The sequence below is a fragment of the Carcharhinus amblyrhynchos genome, chromosome 27 (genome assembly GCF_965287045.1).
Source record: "Carcharhinus amblyrhynchos chromosome 27, sCarAmb.v2.hapA, whole genome shotgun sequence".
Lineage (NCBI taxonomy): Eukaryota > Metazoa > Chordata > Chondrichthyes > Carcharhiniformes > Carcharhinidae > Carcharhinus > Carcharhinus amblyrhynchos.
The window spans coordinates 10,071,207-10,085,689 of record NC_137350.1 but is presented as its reverse complement, the minus strand read 5'-3'; the positions used below and the strand labels follow the sequence as shown (position 1 = coordinate 10,085,689).

At 46.6% G+C, this 14,483-nt stretch overlaps 1 protein-coding gene across 1 annotated transcript in view; it reads right to left on the bottom strand.

Moving 5' to 3' along the window:
* Nucleotides 1–14,483, bottom strand: part of LOC145359337 (formin-like protein 1) — a 250,943-nt gene that overhangs the window by 166 nt on the left and 236,294 nt on the right. The gene's annotated exons all lie outside the window — the stretch shown is intronic.

Below are 14,483 nucleotides of genomic sequence, written 5' to 3'. Positions count from 1 at the left end.
GGAGAAGATCTGCATCTGAAAACATCGCTTCCTTATCCTAAATGAGGTTTACTTCACAAAATCCAACCGTGACATTTCCTTTAGGAGAGATCTACCAAACTGAGTGGCTAACTTAAGCAATAGTAAAGCGGACTGCAGTAAAAATCCATTCAATCCACTATCCAAAGCTGAAAGGATGGTCCCCTGGGTCGGAAGGTTGTGGATTGAGTCCCCCACCCGCAGATTTGAACACAAATTCCAGACTGGGCACTGTCGTACTGCTGAGGGAGTGCTGCACTGTCAGAGGTTCTGCCTTGCGGATCAGATGTTAAACTGACAGCCCAACTTGCACTCAGGCAAAAGATCCCATGGCACTTTTCTGAACAAGAGCAAGGGAGTTATCCCCAGTGACCGTACCAACATTCCTTCCTCCACCAACACGGTTAAAACACAATCTTCTGCAAACTGCAAATCTATTGTGTTTAATCATAAACAGTGGAGGGCATGAGCTGGGCCTTCGTTTGTGTGGAGGCACTCACTGAAACTGGGGTTGAGACAGGAGGCATATGCTTGTAATGTTTCACTCTGTGAATAAATGTTAGACAGTGTAAAGGATTGGTTCCTTTACCAGCTGGCTTTCTTGAGTATATCGGGCCATTATTACGTAGCTGTTTGTGGGAGCTTGCTGTGTACAAATTGATTGCCAACTGTTCTACATTCCAAAAGTGCGTTTGCTTCCAGAGGAGTTTGGCCGCAAAGCAACTTGAATTTTGAGGCGCTACATAAATCCTTTCTCTCTCACAGATCACCCTCCAATCCCAGGTCAATGTTGAGTCCACTGAGCTCAGCCAGAAAAGCTAATTGGCCTCAGTGCCACTAGGATACAGATGGCAATAAAGTAGCTGAGGCCCCAACCCCTGTTTTGTCACTGAGTGAACCCTTGCTAGAATAATGGATGGCTGGCGAAGTCAGGTCAAATCACCGGGAGCCTCTCCCTAAGCCAAATAGCCATGAGCAGTATTCACTGGAGTGAGGTATCATAGAATCCCTACTGTGCAGAAGGAGGTGATTTGGCCCATTGAGCTTACACTGACAACATTCCCACACTGGTCCTATCCACATAACCCCACGTATTTACCCTGCCAATCCCCTGACACTAAGGGGCAATTTAATATGGCCAAACTACCCAACCCTCACATCTGGGAGGACTGTGGGAGGAAACCCACACAGACACGGGGGAGAACATGCAAACACAGACAGGGGGGAAAATGTACAAACTCCACACAGACAGGGGGAGAACATACAAACACAGACATGGGGGAGAACATGCAAACTCCACACAGACAGGGGAGAACATGCAAACTCCACACAGACGGGGGAGAACATGCAAACTCCACACAGACAGGGGGAGAACATACAAACTCCACACAGACAGGGGGAGAACATACAAACTCCACACAGACAGGGGGAGAACATACAAACTCCACACAGACAGGGGGAGAACATACAAACTCCACACAGACGGGGGAGAACATACAAACTCCACACAGACAGGGGGAGAACATACAAACTCCACACAGACAGGGGGGAGAACATACAAACACAGACATGGGGGAGAACATACAAACTCCACACAGACAGGGGGAGAACATACAAACTCCACACAGACAGGGGGAGAACATACAAACTCCACACAGACAGGGGGAGAACATACAAACTCCACATAGACAGGGGGAGAACATACAAACACAGACATGGGGGAGAACATGCAAACTCCACACAGACAGGGGGAGAACATACAAACTCCACACAGACAGGGGGAGAACATACAAACTCCACACAGACAGGGGGAGAACATACAAACACAGACATGGGGGAGAACATGCAAACTCCACACAGACAGGGGGAGAACATACAAACTCCACACAGACAGGGGGAGAACATACAAACTCCACACAGACGGGGGAGAACATACAAACTCCACACAGACGGGGGAGAACATGCAAACTCCACATAGACAGGGGGAGAACATACAAACTCCACACAGACGGGGGAGAACATGCAAACTCCACACAGACGGGGGAGAACATGCAAACTCCACACAGACGGGGGAGAACATACAAACTCCACACAGACGGGGGAGAACATGCAAACTCCACACAGACGGGGGAGAACATGCAAACTCCACATAGACAGGGGGAGAACATACAAACTCCACACAGACAGGGGGAGAACATACAAACTCCACACAGACGGGGGAGAACATGCAAACTCCACACAGACGGGGGAGAACATGCAAACTCCACATAGACAGGGGGAGAACATACAAACTCCACACAGACGGGGGAGAACATACAAACTCCACACAGACGGGGGAGAACATGCAAACTCCACATAGACAGGGGAGAACATGCAAACTCCACACAGACAGGGGGAGAACATACAAACTCCACACAGACAGGGGGAGAACATACAAACTCCACACAGACCTGAGGCCGGAATTGAACCCGGGTCCCTAACGCTGTGAGGCAGCAGTGCTAACCACTGTGCCACCACGCTGCTCATCAGAGCCTCTGAAGCAAAATGTCACAAAGTAAAAAGTGAAATTTGAAAGACTGAGTTCTGCTATTTGGAACTGGTATCAAAGTGACAATATCAGCAATTGGAAAACGTTCCTTCTTCTGTCAGGCGGGTGTTCGGAATTTCGGGTGGTTCGGATACTGGTACATTTGGGATGTTGTGAGCAGCTGTGGGCCCCGTACCTCAATAAGGGTGTGCTGACCTTGGAGGAGGTGCAGAGGAGGCTCACAAGAATGATCCCAGGAATGAAGGGTTTGTCACATGAGGAGCGATTGAGGAGCCTGGGTCTACACTCGGTGGAGTTTAGAAGGATGAGGGGGGGATTTAATTGAAATTTACAGAATACTGAGAGGCCTGGATAGAATGAACGTGGAGAGGATGTTTCCACTAGTGGGAGAGACGAGAACTCGAGGGCACGACCTCAGAGTGAAGGGACACGCCTTTAAAACTGAGATGAGGAGGAATTTCTTCAGCTAGAAAGTGGTAAATCTGTGGAATTCATTGCCACAGAGGGCTGTGGAGGCCAGGTCATTGAGTGTTTTTAAGATAGAGATGGATAGGTTCTTGATTAATTAGGGGATCAAGGATTATGGGGAGAAGGCAGGAGAATGGGGGTGAGAACTATATCAGCCATGATTGAATGGCGGGGCAGAAGCGATGGGCCGAATGGCCTAATTCTGCTCCTATGTCTTACTGTAACCATCTTGGAAAGATGATGCGGAGTTGCCGATGTTGGACGGGGGTGGGCACAGTAAGTCGTGTGACAACACCAGCTGAAAGCCCAACAGGTCTATTTGATAGCACGAGCTTTCGGAGCATTGCCCCTTCATCAGGGGAGACTCAGGTGAGACTCACCTGATGAAGGAGCGGCGCCCCGAAAGCTCGTGCTACCGAATAAATCTGTTGGACTTTAACCAGGCGTTGTGAGACGACTTACTGCATCTTAGAAAGAGGCTGATGCATTAGTTTTCTCATCTAAATAATTAAATTGGCCATTGAGGTTTATGCTTAACACAGAGCAGAACAGAGCAAACCAGCTCAAAGAGCGGACAGACACTCAGTTTATTGAGCACAAGCGTCACCAGAAGCACATTGAGTGCTGTGAACTGGATAGCAGAGATGGGAAATATTGGAATTAGTGTGTCAATGCAGAGGGCAGGCTGGTGGTTTGTCATTACTAACAGGTCAATGAAGACGTGTCAATCCCACGAGAAGTATCACTTTTGTGTTTCCTTCCGAGAGAACTGTGTTATCTGCTGGGTTCAACAGTCACTGACTGATACTGCTCTCCTCAAGCACATCTACTCCCACTGAAATACTTGCACTTATTCCAGCGAGAAAAGGGAACTATTGAGCGATATTCTTTGAACCTTCCAAGAAGCAGGGAGGAATCTCAGAGCCTTTGCTGCTTTCTCTATCTGCGCCTCAGGTTTAACGAAAGTTGATTCAGTTCAGAATCTAAATGCATTTTTTGATGCTGCTTTTAAATCCTGTCCCCAGGCTCTGGCCCGGGAGCTTAAGACAAGTGTGTCAAATGGCAATAGGATTTCCCTACTGGAGAGTACCTTGTAAAGCTCCACATCTATCCTGGAGGATCCCATAAGTTCATAAAATATAGGAATAGAATTAGGCCACTCAGCCCATCTACTCCGCCACTCGATTATGGCTGATATGCTCCTCATCCCCATTTTCCTGCCTTCTCCCCACGACCCTTCAACCCATTACCAATTAAAAATCTGTCTAATTCCTTAAATTTACTCACTGTTCCAGTATCCACCATAATTTGGGGTAGCAACTTCTACAGATTCACAACCCTTTGAGAGAAGTAGTTTCTCCTCAACTCTGTTTTAAATTTACTGCTCCTAAGACTACGACCTCTCTGCTCCATGCGTGCTTTACCCATATCTTTTCTCATCTTGAATGCCTCAATTTGAGATCCATTCATTCTTCTAAATTCCAGAGAGTGTAGGCCTGCACTGTTCAGTCTCTCTTTATGCGGCAAACCCCTTATCTTTGGAATCAATCTAGTGAACATGTGAGCTACAGCTCCCACTGATTTCCGACCTTCAGACCTTCATTTCCTCGCAGCATGGCTCATTGCTAAGCCTGCAGGTAGGGACAGGCATTAGTGATAAAGGTTAATCCCAGGAAACAAGATATGGAAATGACACTGTACAGGTTTTTATCAATGCTATTGATTACCACGCACTGTCTGTGGTCTATTATAAGCATTTGCTGATGGATTATCCACAAATGTGGCAGTCCTCTCTCAAAGGCAGAGCTCCCAACTGTATTGGCACTAACCAACAAAGGTACACGAGCCGTTTGGCACTCTCGCTTTCATCGGTCAGAGCACTGGACACAGGAGTTGGGACGTTATGTTACATCTGTAGAAGACACTGGTAAGGCCACATTTTGGTGTACTGTGTACAATTCTGGTCACCCTGCTGTACGAAGGATGTTATTAAACTGGAAAGGGTGTAAAAAAGATTTACAAGGAGGGACTGGAAGGTTTGAATTAGAAGGAAAGGCTGGATAAGCTGGGACATTTTACCCTGAAGCGTGGGAGGATGAGGGGTGACCTTGTAGAGGTTTATAAAATCATGAGGGGTATAGATAAAGTAAATAACCAAGGTCATTTCCCCAGGGTAGGGGAGTCCAAAACTAGAGGGCGTAGGTTTAAGGTGCGAAAGGAAAGATTTAAAAGGGACCTGGGGGTCAACTGTTTCACACAGAGGGAGGTGAGTATATGGAAGGAGCTGCCAGAGGAGGTGGGTACAATCACAACAGTTAAAAGACATTTGGACAGGTACATGGATAGGGAAAGGTTTCAAGGGATATGGGCCAATCACAGGCAAATGGGACCAGTTTAGTTTAGGGAACCTGGTCGGCATGGACGAGTTGGGCCGAAGGGCCTGTTTCCATGCTGTATATCTCTATGTCTCCATGACTCTATGAGGTAGTTTTGGCGCGTTGGGCCCACAGAATAGTTGGTGATTGTATGCCCAAGAACATTCCATACGGTGAGGTAGCTAAAGCAAGACAACCGGTATGGCGCCCAGAGTTCTGCTTCAAGGCTGCTTGCACAAAGACATCGGTTACGATTATCACCCCCGGGAGACACTCATTGGCAAAAGACGGAAATGGCAACACCCACTGTGGGCTGGCGTGCACCACCAGTGATGCCCAGAGGCCACAGCGGCTTGGCATCAAACTCCAATACAGAAAATACAGTCCTCAAGGTCACTTTGGCAGCTTCAGCTGCAGCCCATGAGGTGGAACCTGCTTCTCAAGGGTTGGCCTTCTCTGCTGTCAGCAAAGGTACACCACACGAAGAGACCACCCCTATCCCGCCTCAATGGGTTGTTTGCTCTCTGCCCTTTATGCCAACTTTAAGGGTGTTCAAATGGTCAGTGGATAGGCATATGGATAACATTGGAATAGTTTAGGTTAGAGGGCCATTAGATTGGTTCCATTGGTCGAGGGCCGAAGGGCCTGTACTGCGCTGTAATGTTCTATGATATCTCTTGTGTCTGGAAGGATGCCAACACAAACACACATTACAGACATCTGAAAGACAACATTGAGCAGGGGGTGAATCAATTATCTGTCACAATAGAGAAACACAGTAAAAAGTCTGACAACACCAGGTTTTAGTCCAACCTATTTATTTGATAATATACTCTTGCGAGTATATTATCAAATAAATAGGTTGGACTAAAACCTGGTGTTGTCAGACTTTTTACTGTGTTTACGCCAGTCCAACGCCGGCATACCCACATCATGACAATAGAGAAAGGCAGGGATGCTTGTTTAATGGTACAGAACTTGAGTATTAATGAAAAAAAAGACATGATGAGTGTTAGACACAAAGCTTTGACAGCTTGTCTCTTTTTCCAGCAATACTCAGCGGCTGGAACGTTAGCTGGAGTGAAATCCACGCCGTTTAATCTGTCAGTCGGGCTTATTTTGTTGGAAGTGTAGTGTTTACATAAATCATAAGAATTATAGAACGAGAAGCAGGAGTAGGTCAGGGCTGGCCCAGGAATTGTTGTGGGGGCCGTGATCATGCTGTTTTGGGGTGGGGGGGGGCGTAGGGGGCGCGCTGGAGAGGCAGCACTGCGGGGGTCACGGGCTGGCCAGTAAACGGGAGTTTGACAGTTTTGGGGCCACTGCACACGCGCAGATTTCCAGAACTTCAAACTCCAGCATGAATAGGCACAACCCACCCCCCCACCCCCTCCCCCCAACTCCCCCAACACCCCTTCCCCCGGGAATTTTAATGAGATTCATGACTGGGACCCCTGCACAGAGATTGAGGTGAGAAGCTGACCTGTCAGAGCTGGTACGATCTAGAACAGTTCTGCTGCCAATTCAACACTTTTGGGAGAATCGCCCCCCCCCCCCCGTACAGTTGCACTGACACTGCATCTGTACATATGCAGGAAGTGCTCCCCCTAGTGTTTGATTTGCTTTGTTATTGTCACATGCATTAGTATACAGCGTAAAGTATTGTTTCTTGCACGCTATACAGACAAAACATACCGTTCATAAAGTACATTGGAGAGAAGGAAAGGATATAGTGTTACCGTCGTAGCTAGGGTGTAGAGGAAGATCAACTTAATATATGAGGGGTGGAATTTTCCTCTCCCACCTGCCACGGAAATAGTAACAGGCAGGACACGGACTATGCGGACGTCCGTTGACCTCGGGCAGGATTTTCCGGTCTTGGGGAGGCTGGAAAATCCTACCTGATACGTCTGTTCAAAAGTCTAATGGCAGCAGGGAAGAAGCTGGTCTTGAGTGTTGCATTCTACATCAAATCTACATTTTGGTAGACTGAACCAGGGCAGGACTTACTCGATTAATGGTAGGGTGTTGGAGAGAGTTACAGAACAAAGAGATCTAGGGATACATGTTCATAGCGCCTTGAAAGTGGAGTCACAGGTGGACAGAGTGGTGAAGAAGGCATTCGGCATGCTTGGTTTCATTGGTCAGAACATTGAATACAGGAGTTGGGATGTCTTGTTGAAGTTGTACAAGACATTGGTAAGGCCACACTTGGAATACTGTGTACAGTTCTGGCCACCCTATTATAGAAAGATTATTATTAAACTAGAAAGAGTGCAGAAAAGATTTACAAGGATGCTACCGGGATTTGATGGTTTGAGTTATAAGGAGAGGCTGGATAGACTGGGATTTTTTCCTCTGGAGCGTAGAAGGCTGAAGGGTGATCTTATAAAATAATGAGGGGGCATAGATCAGCTACATAGTCAATATCTTTTCCCAAAGGTAGGGGAGTCTAAAACTAGAGGGTGTAGGTTTAAGGTGAGAGGGGAGAGAAACAAAAGTGTCCAGAGGGACAATTTTTTCAAACAGATAGTGCGTGTCTGGAATAGAAGTAGTAGTAGAGATGGGTACAATTTTGTCTTTTAAAAAGCATTTAGACATTTACATGGGTAAGATGGGTATAGAGGGATATGGGCCAAATGCGGGCAATTGGAATTAGCTTAGGGGTTTAAAAAAAGGGCAGTATGGACAAGTTGGGCCGAAGGGCCTGTTTCCATGCTGTAAACCTCTATGACTATTACTGTTATACCTTGTCAGGCATGAGATGGAGCCTTGTTACGTGAACAGTGATATTGGAAAATTGGGTTTTCTGCTTGTATTCTACTTTAATAACCTAAATACAAGATAATGTTTGTGTGAAAACCATACTGAGTCTTTGATATGTGAATTTGAGTAACAATGGATTAAGTTTGACCCCTATTTATTGATTTAGTGCTTCTTCACGTTTACAGAAACCAATCAAAGATGTTTTTGCAACAAGGTCCTGTAGTTTGTAATAATAATCTAGATTATAAGGGGTGTCGCTGTGGCACAGTAGTTAGCACTGCTGACTCACAGCTCCAGGGACCCGGGTTTGATTCCCGGCTCGGGTCACTGTCTGTGCGGAGTCTGCACATTCTCCCCGTGTCTGTGTGGGTTTCCTCCAGTTTCCTCCCACAGTCCAAAAACGTGTGGGTTAAGTGTCATGCTAAATTAACCCTTAGTGTCCCAGGATACGTAGGTTAGCAGGATAAATGTGTGGGATAGGTGGGATTGTTGTTGGTGCAGATTCGATAGGCCGAGTGGCCTCCTTCCGCCCCGTAGGGATTCTGTGATTTTTATGATTCTGTGAAAAGGTTTGCTGTTTAAATCTGCACCCAACAATCTGTATCTAAGAATGGGTTCTTAGATGCAGGAACATACCATCACACAATGTCAGTCCACATGTAACAGGCTGGTGCATACGCAGTTTGGTCATCCCCCACACCCCCACATGAGACCTATTCCCCGGGTATGACTCTTCACCCCTCCATCCCGTTACCCACCCTATGCCTGCAAACATGACACAGCCCATCCCTGACACCTACACTGACTGATCTTTGTTCTAGCGCTCCTGCTAACCTTCCAACTCACTGCCAGGTTTGCGTTTCCCTGTTTAAAGTGCTGAGTAAAATGTCACACACCCTGGGGGGCTTACCTTGTAGTGTCATGCCTGCACACAGCGGTAGAGAGAAGAGCACAGAGCAGATAAGCAGCACACAGAGAGGCAGGAAGCAAAGGCAGACGACAGCAGCCCCGACACTAGGCAGCAGCACACTTCAGGAAGAGCAGCTATCAGGCAGCGGAAACACAGCGCTCAGAAGCAGAGAATCAGAGAGAGCCAGGTGCACATCACTGAAAATAGACAGCTCCACAAAGATACTGAGAGACACAGCCAGAGATCACAATGTTAATCAATGTCAAACGGATGCCCTCTGTCACTAATGATGAGTGATTTTGAAGTTGATTTATTAGTGTGACAAGCAGGCTTACATTAACACGGCAATGAAGTCAGTGTGAAAATCACCTAGTCTCCACACCCCGGTGCCTGTTCGGGCACACTGAGGGAGAATTTAGCATGGCCAATGCACCCATCCAGCACATCTCTCAGGTTATGGGAAGCAACTGGATCACCCGGAGGAAACTCATGCGGAGGAAGCTCGAACTGGGAGAACGGGCAGACTCTGCACAGACAGCCCCAAGTTGGTAATCGAACCCGGCTCCTTGGTTCTGTGAGGCAGCAGTGCTAACCACTGTGCTGCCCTTGTAATATCTCACAGCGAAACTCTGCAATTAACAGCTTGTTGTAACTGAGTGACTCTGCAGTGTAGAACCAGCTACAGGAGGATCGCTGGCTTTTTAAAACAACAACTTGGATTTATATAGCGTCACACGATGGTAACACTTGATTGGATTTATTAGCATCACATGTATTGGGATATAGTGAAAAGTATTGTTTCTTGTGCGCTATACAGACAAAACATAGAGGGGAGAAGGAAAGGAGAGGGTGCAGAATATAGTGTTACATTCATAGTTGGGGTGCAGGGAAAATTCAGCTTAATATATGGTAGATCCAGTCAAAAGTGTGATGGGCAATGTCAGGAGCAACATCAAACAAATTTCAAGTTTTGATACGGAATCACATAAGGAGATATTGAGCGGAATTTTACAGCCTCACTCATCCCGAAACCATAAGATCCTGCCCAAGGTTAACGAACTTTCCCATTGTCTGTCCCACATCCGCTCTGATTCCCGTGGCAGGCAGTAAAATTCCAGTCATTAAGGCAAAGGATCGAAAGCTTGCCGGAAGAGGGAGCTTTTGGGAGATGTAGTCACAGAGACACGAGGGGGTGAGGTTTAGTGGGGTGGGGTTGTAAAGGGGGGGGGTGGGGTGGGAGGTGAAGGGTGGGGTGGAGATTCCAGAGCCTTCGGTCCATGAAGCAGAAAGTAACGTTGGCAATAACGGAGCAGCCAGAATTGCAGGGGTGCAGAGGATGGAGAAGATGACAGAGACAGACCGGGGGGGTGGCGGGGCAAGGTGGCAGGAGGGTGAGAATTTTAAAACTGAGGCATTGCTGGACTCGGATCCAATGCAGGGCAGTGGGCACAGCATCAAAAACCTGGAAGACACTCAGCACTGAAGGTTTACCTACACCCGGACTGCAGTTCATGAGGGAGGCACCGTTGCAACAAGTGCTGGCTTTGCAAGAACGCTCACATCCCAGGAATTAACAATAGAAAAAGGGGTGAGGAGGTTTCAGTGCAAGTTAGGGGATGGGCAACAGAGTTTGAGGTGAGCACAAGTTTATTGAGGATGGAAAATGGGAGGCTGGTTCCAGGGAGATTGGAATAGTTAGAGAATCCAGGGAACAAAGACATGGACAAGGGTTTCCGCAGTAAGATTGTTGCCTTGCATGAACTGTGGACATCGCTGGCTAGGCCAGCATTAATTGCCCATCCCGAATTGCCCTTGAAAAGGTGGTGGTGAGTCGCTTTCTTGAACCACTGCAGAAGGTGCGATGTGGGTACATCCACAGTGCTGTTAGGGTTGTTAGGGAGGGAGAGCAGGATCTTGACCCAGTGATGATGAAGGAACAGGGATATATTTTCAAGTCAGGAGGCTGCCTGGTTTGGAGAGGAATCTGTACACGTGGTTATTCTGCACACATGCTGCCCTTAGCATTCTAAACAAGTTTGAACAACCTTTTCACATGGGGGAGGGGGAACATTTCATTTGTCCCCCACTGCAGGCAGGGGGGGAGGGGGCTGGTGAGCAAATTTGGGAAAATAAGGTTTGACACAAGCTGTATGAAATAAACAACTTGCTGAATAAAAAGAGGTCACAGCAATAAACAGATAATTGAAATTATAAATAGAGATGATCATTAAAGAGCAGAAGGCAATTCCAGGCCAATTTAATAGTCTGATCCAGCCATCCCCACCACCTCCCCCTCTATCCTACCACTCTCCCCCATATCCATTGATCTCTTTGATCCCGAGAGCTCTATCCGTCTACTTATAAACATACGGGGCCGGATTCTTGCCTGTGGCTGGGATTCTCAGTCCCGCTGCTCTGAATGCAGAGTTAGCCAAGTGCCAAATTCTCCATTCTCACTGGCAGTGGAACTGGTGTGTGAGCTGCTGGAGAATTCAGCAACAATGCTTTAACTTCTATTGTTCTCTGTGGTAGTGATTTCCACACCAGCCCCTGGGGTGAAGATATTTCTCATCTCAGTCCTAAAAGGTTTACCCTTTATCCTTAGACAATGACCCCTAGTTCTGGACCATCGAGAACGTTGATTGATTTATTGGTTGTGGGACTCCTAATTCTAACTACAATATTCTTCTTCCCAGCCTTGCTGGGTTGGCATTCTGGCAGGTCCTCCTGGAATGAAAGTCAGTCCCCTAGCTTGATAACCACGCTAGAGTGAAAGATATTTAAGCTTAATTTTACTAGTGTCACAAGTAGGTTTACATTAATACTGGAATGAAATTACTGTGAAAATGCCCCAGCCACCACAGTGCCTGTTCGAGTACACTGAGGGAGAATTTTAGCATGGCCAATTCACCTAATAAGCACGTGTTTCAAACTGTGGGAGGAAACCAGAGGAAACCCATGTAGTCCACGGGGAGAACATGTAGACTCTGCACAGACGGTGACCCAAGCCGGGAATTGAACCCAGGTCCCCTGTGCTGTGAGGCAGCAGTGCTAACCACTGTGCCATCGTGCCGCCCCACGGTCATAACCTTCACCACCGGATGGACAGCCAGAGTACATGAGCAGGTGGACTGGGGCAGGGGTCTCTAGATATCAGTTAACGTAACTATTGTAAGGATGAAATAATAACAGCCAGCTTGCACTCCTGAGTGTGTTGAAGTTGGGGTTGTATGGGTCACAATGTCACACCATCAGCAATATTCCAACTCAACAGCCTATCTGGTCATTTTCTGTTTTCAGAATATTGCAGGGCACAAATCGGCTGCCATGTTCTACATTAAAAGCATCTAATGTATTGGCTGATAAGTGTTTAGAATCATCTCCAGATCATGAAAGGTGAAGAGTCTTTTTTTTGCCTCCCCAGTTTTGCTCAAAGTCAGTAGGGAACAAACTGATCTCTCCCTCTGTGCGCATTGGGATCAGTTAATCCAGCACAAATCAGGAATCATCTCTCAACCTCCCCCCCCACTGCCCAAACTCATTTTTATACAACACCTGTAGGGAAATCTTAGCGATCACCAAACTTCCAACAGCCAATTAGATGTTGGGCAGAATTTTCCTGTCCCGTCTGCTACGAGAATCGAAGCAGGCAGGACAAGGACGATGCCAAGGTCCGTTGACCTCGGGTGGGATTTAACACCCTTGGGGTGAGTGCGGCAGGAAAATGCCGCCTGATAACTCATCGGCAACCAAAGCAAAAGGTGATACCAAATAAGTTCAGGGTCGTGACCTTCAGTACAGAGAAATCATTGGGGCCAAATACCGTTTCAATCAACCTGGTCTATAAGACTACCCCATTTTATTCCAGTACTAATATCAAGTTTCTTTCTACAGGCAGACAGCGTTTAATTTAAATAAATGTGAGATGATGCATTTTGGTAGATTGAACTAGGGCAGGACTTACTCAGTTAATGGTAGGGCGTTGGGGAGAGTTACAGAACTAAGAGATCTAGGGGTACAGGTTCAAAGCTCCTTGAAAGTGGAGTCACAGATGGACAGAGTGGTAAAGAAGGCATTCGGCATGCTTGGTTTCATCACTCAGAACACTGAATACAGGAGTTGGGGCGTCTTGTTGAAGTTGCACAAGACATTGGTAAGGCCACACTTGGAATACCGTGTACAGTTCTGTCACCCTATTATAGAAAGAATATTATTAAACTAGAAAGAGTGCAGAAGAGATGCCACCGGGACTTGATGGTTTGAGTTACAAGGAGATGCTGGATAGACTGGGACTTTTTCCTTTGCAGCATAGGAGGCTGAGGGGTGATCTTGTAGAGATCTATAAAATAATCAAAGACGTAGATCAACTAGATAATCAATACCTTTTCCCAAAGGTAGGGGAGTCTAAAACTCGAGAGCATAGGTTAAAGGTAAGAGGGGAGAGATACAAAAGAATCCAGAGGGGCAGTTTTATCACACAGAGGGTGGTGAGCATCGGGAATGAGCTGCCAGAGGCAGTAGTAGAGGCAGGTACAATTTTGTCTTTTAAAAAGCATTTAGACAGTTACATGGATAAGATGGACATAAAGGGAATGGGCCAAACGTGGGCAATTGTGGCTAGTTTAGGGGTTTAAAAAAAGGGCAGCAGGGACAAGTTAGGCTGAAGGGCCTGTTTTCATACTGTTAACCTCTATGAGGTCGGTGTATAAACCAACTTCCTTTTCTGGATACATCTACAGCAACAGTCAGCCTCAATTTCTACCCCCCCACAAATGGATTTTTACTGACGGGTATCTTATAACTGGATGCAAAGAGTCAGGCAGATGATAAGGGCTGCGTTGCAAAGATACCCAGGAGTTGAAGTCACGTCCACATTGAACTGGTGAACAACAAAACTGGTGACCACACACACACACACCAGTGGCCCACTCTTAAACCTGGTGTAGAAATCAACCCCTGTTTTTGGTCAGATTTTTTGAGGCTTCTATGGTAGATTTGTACATCAAATTTATCCCTTTCATCACACTGAAATTCCCCTGTGCAATTCTGACAGCGAAACCCTGAAGTGATTGATTTGAGATTACCTTAGTCTGATATTGTAACACTTGCATTGTCTATTAGAGAAAGTAATTTCACATTAACATTGCGCCACGCAATTGCTAAGTTTGCACCTTAGACGATGTGCATTTTATCCTCATTAAAACACCCGAAGAGTGCAACTGTGATTTTAGGTGGATTCGCTACATTAACCACAATGCTGCTTACTGTGCGTTTCGCTCTAACTGTAAGTGGGTTTGTGTTGGTGAATGATGATGATCCCTGCTGGAATGTTAATGCATGCAACAGTAATTATTAGAGGTCATTTACCTAGAGAAGGTGTAGAGCTCGCTAAGGCGGA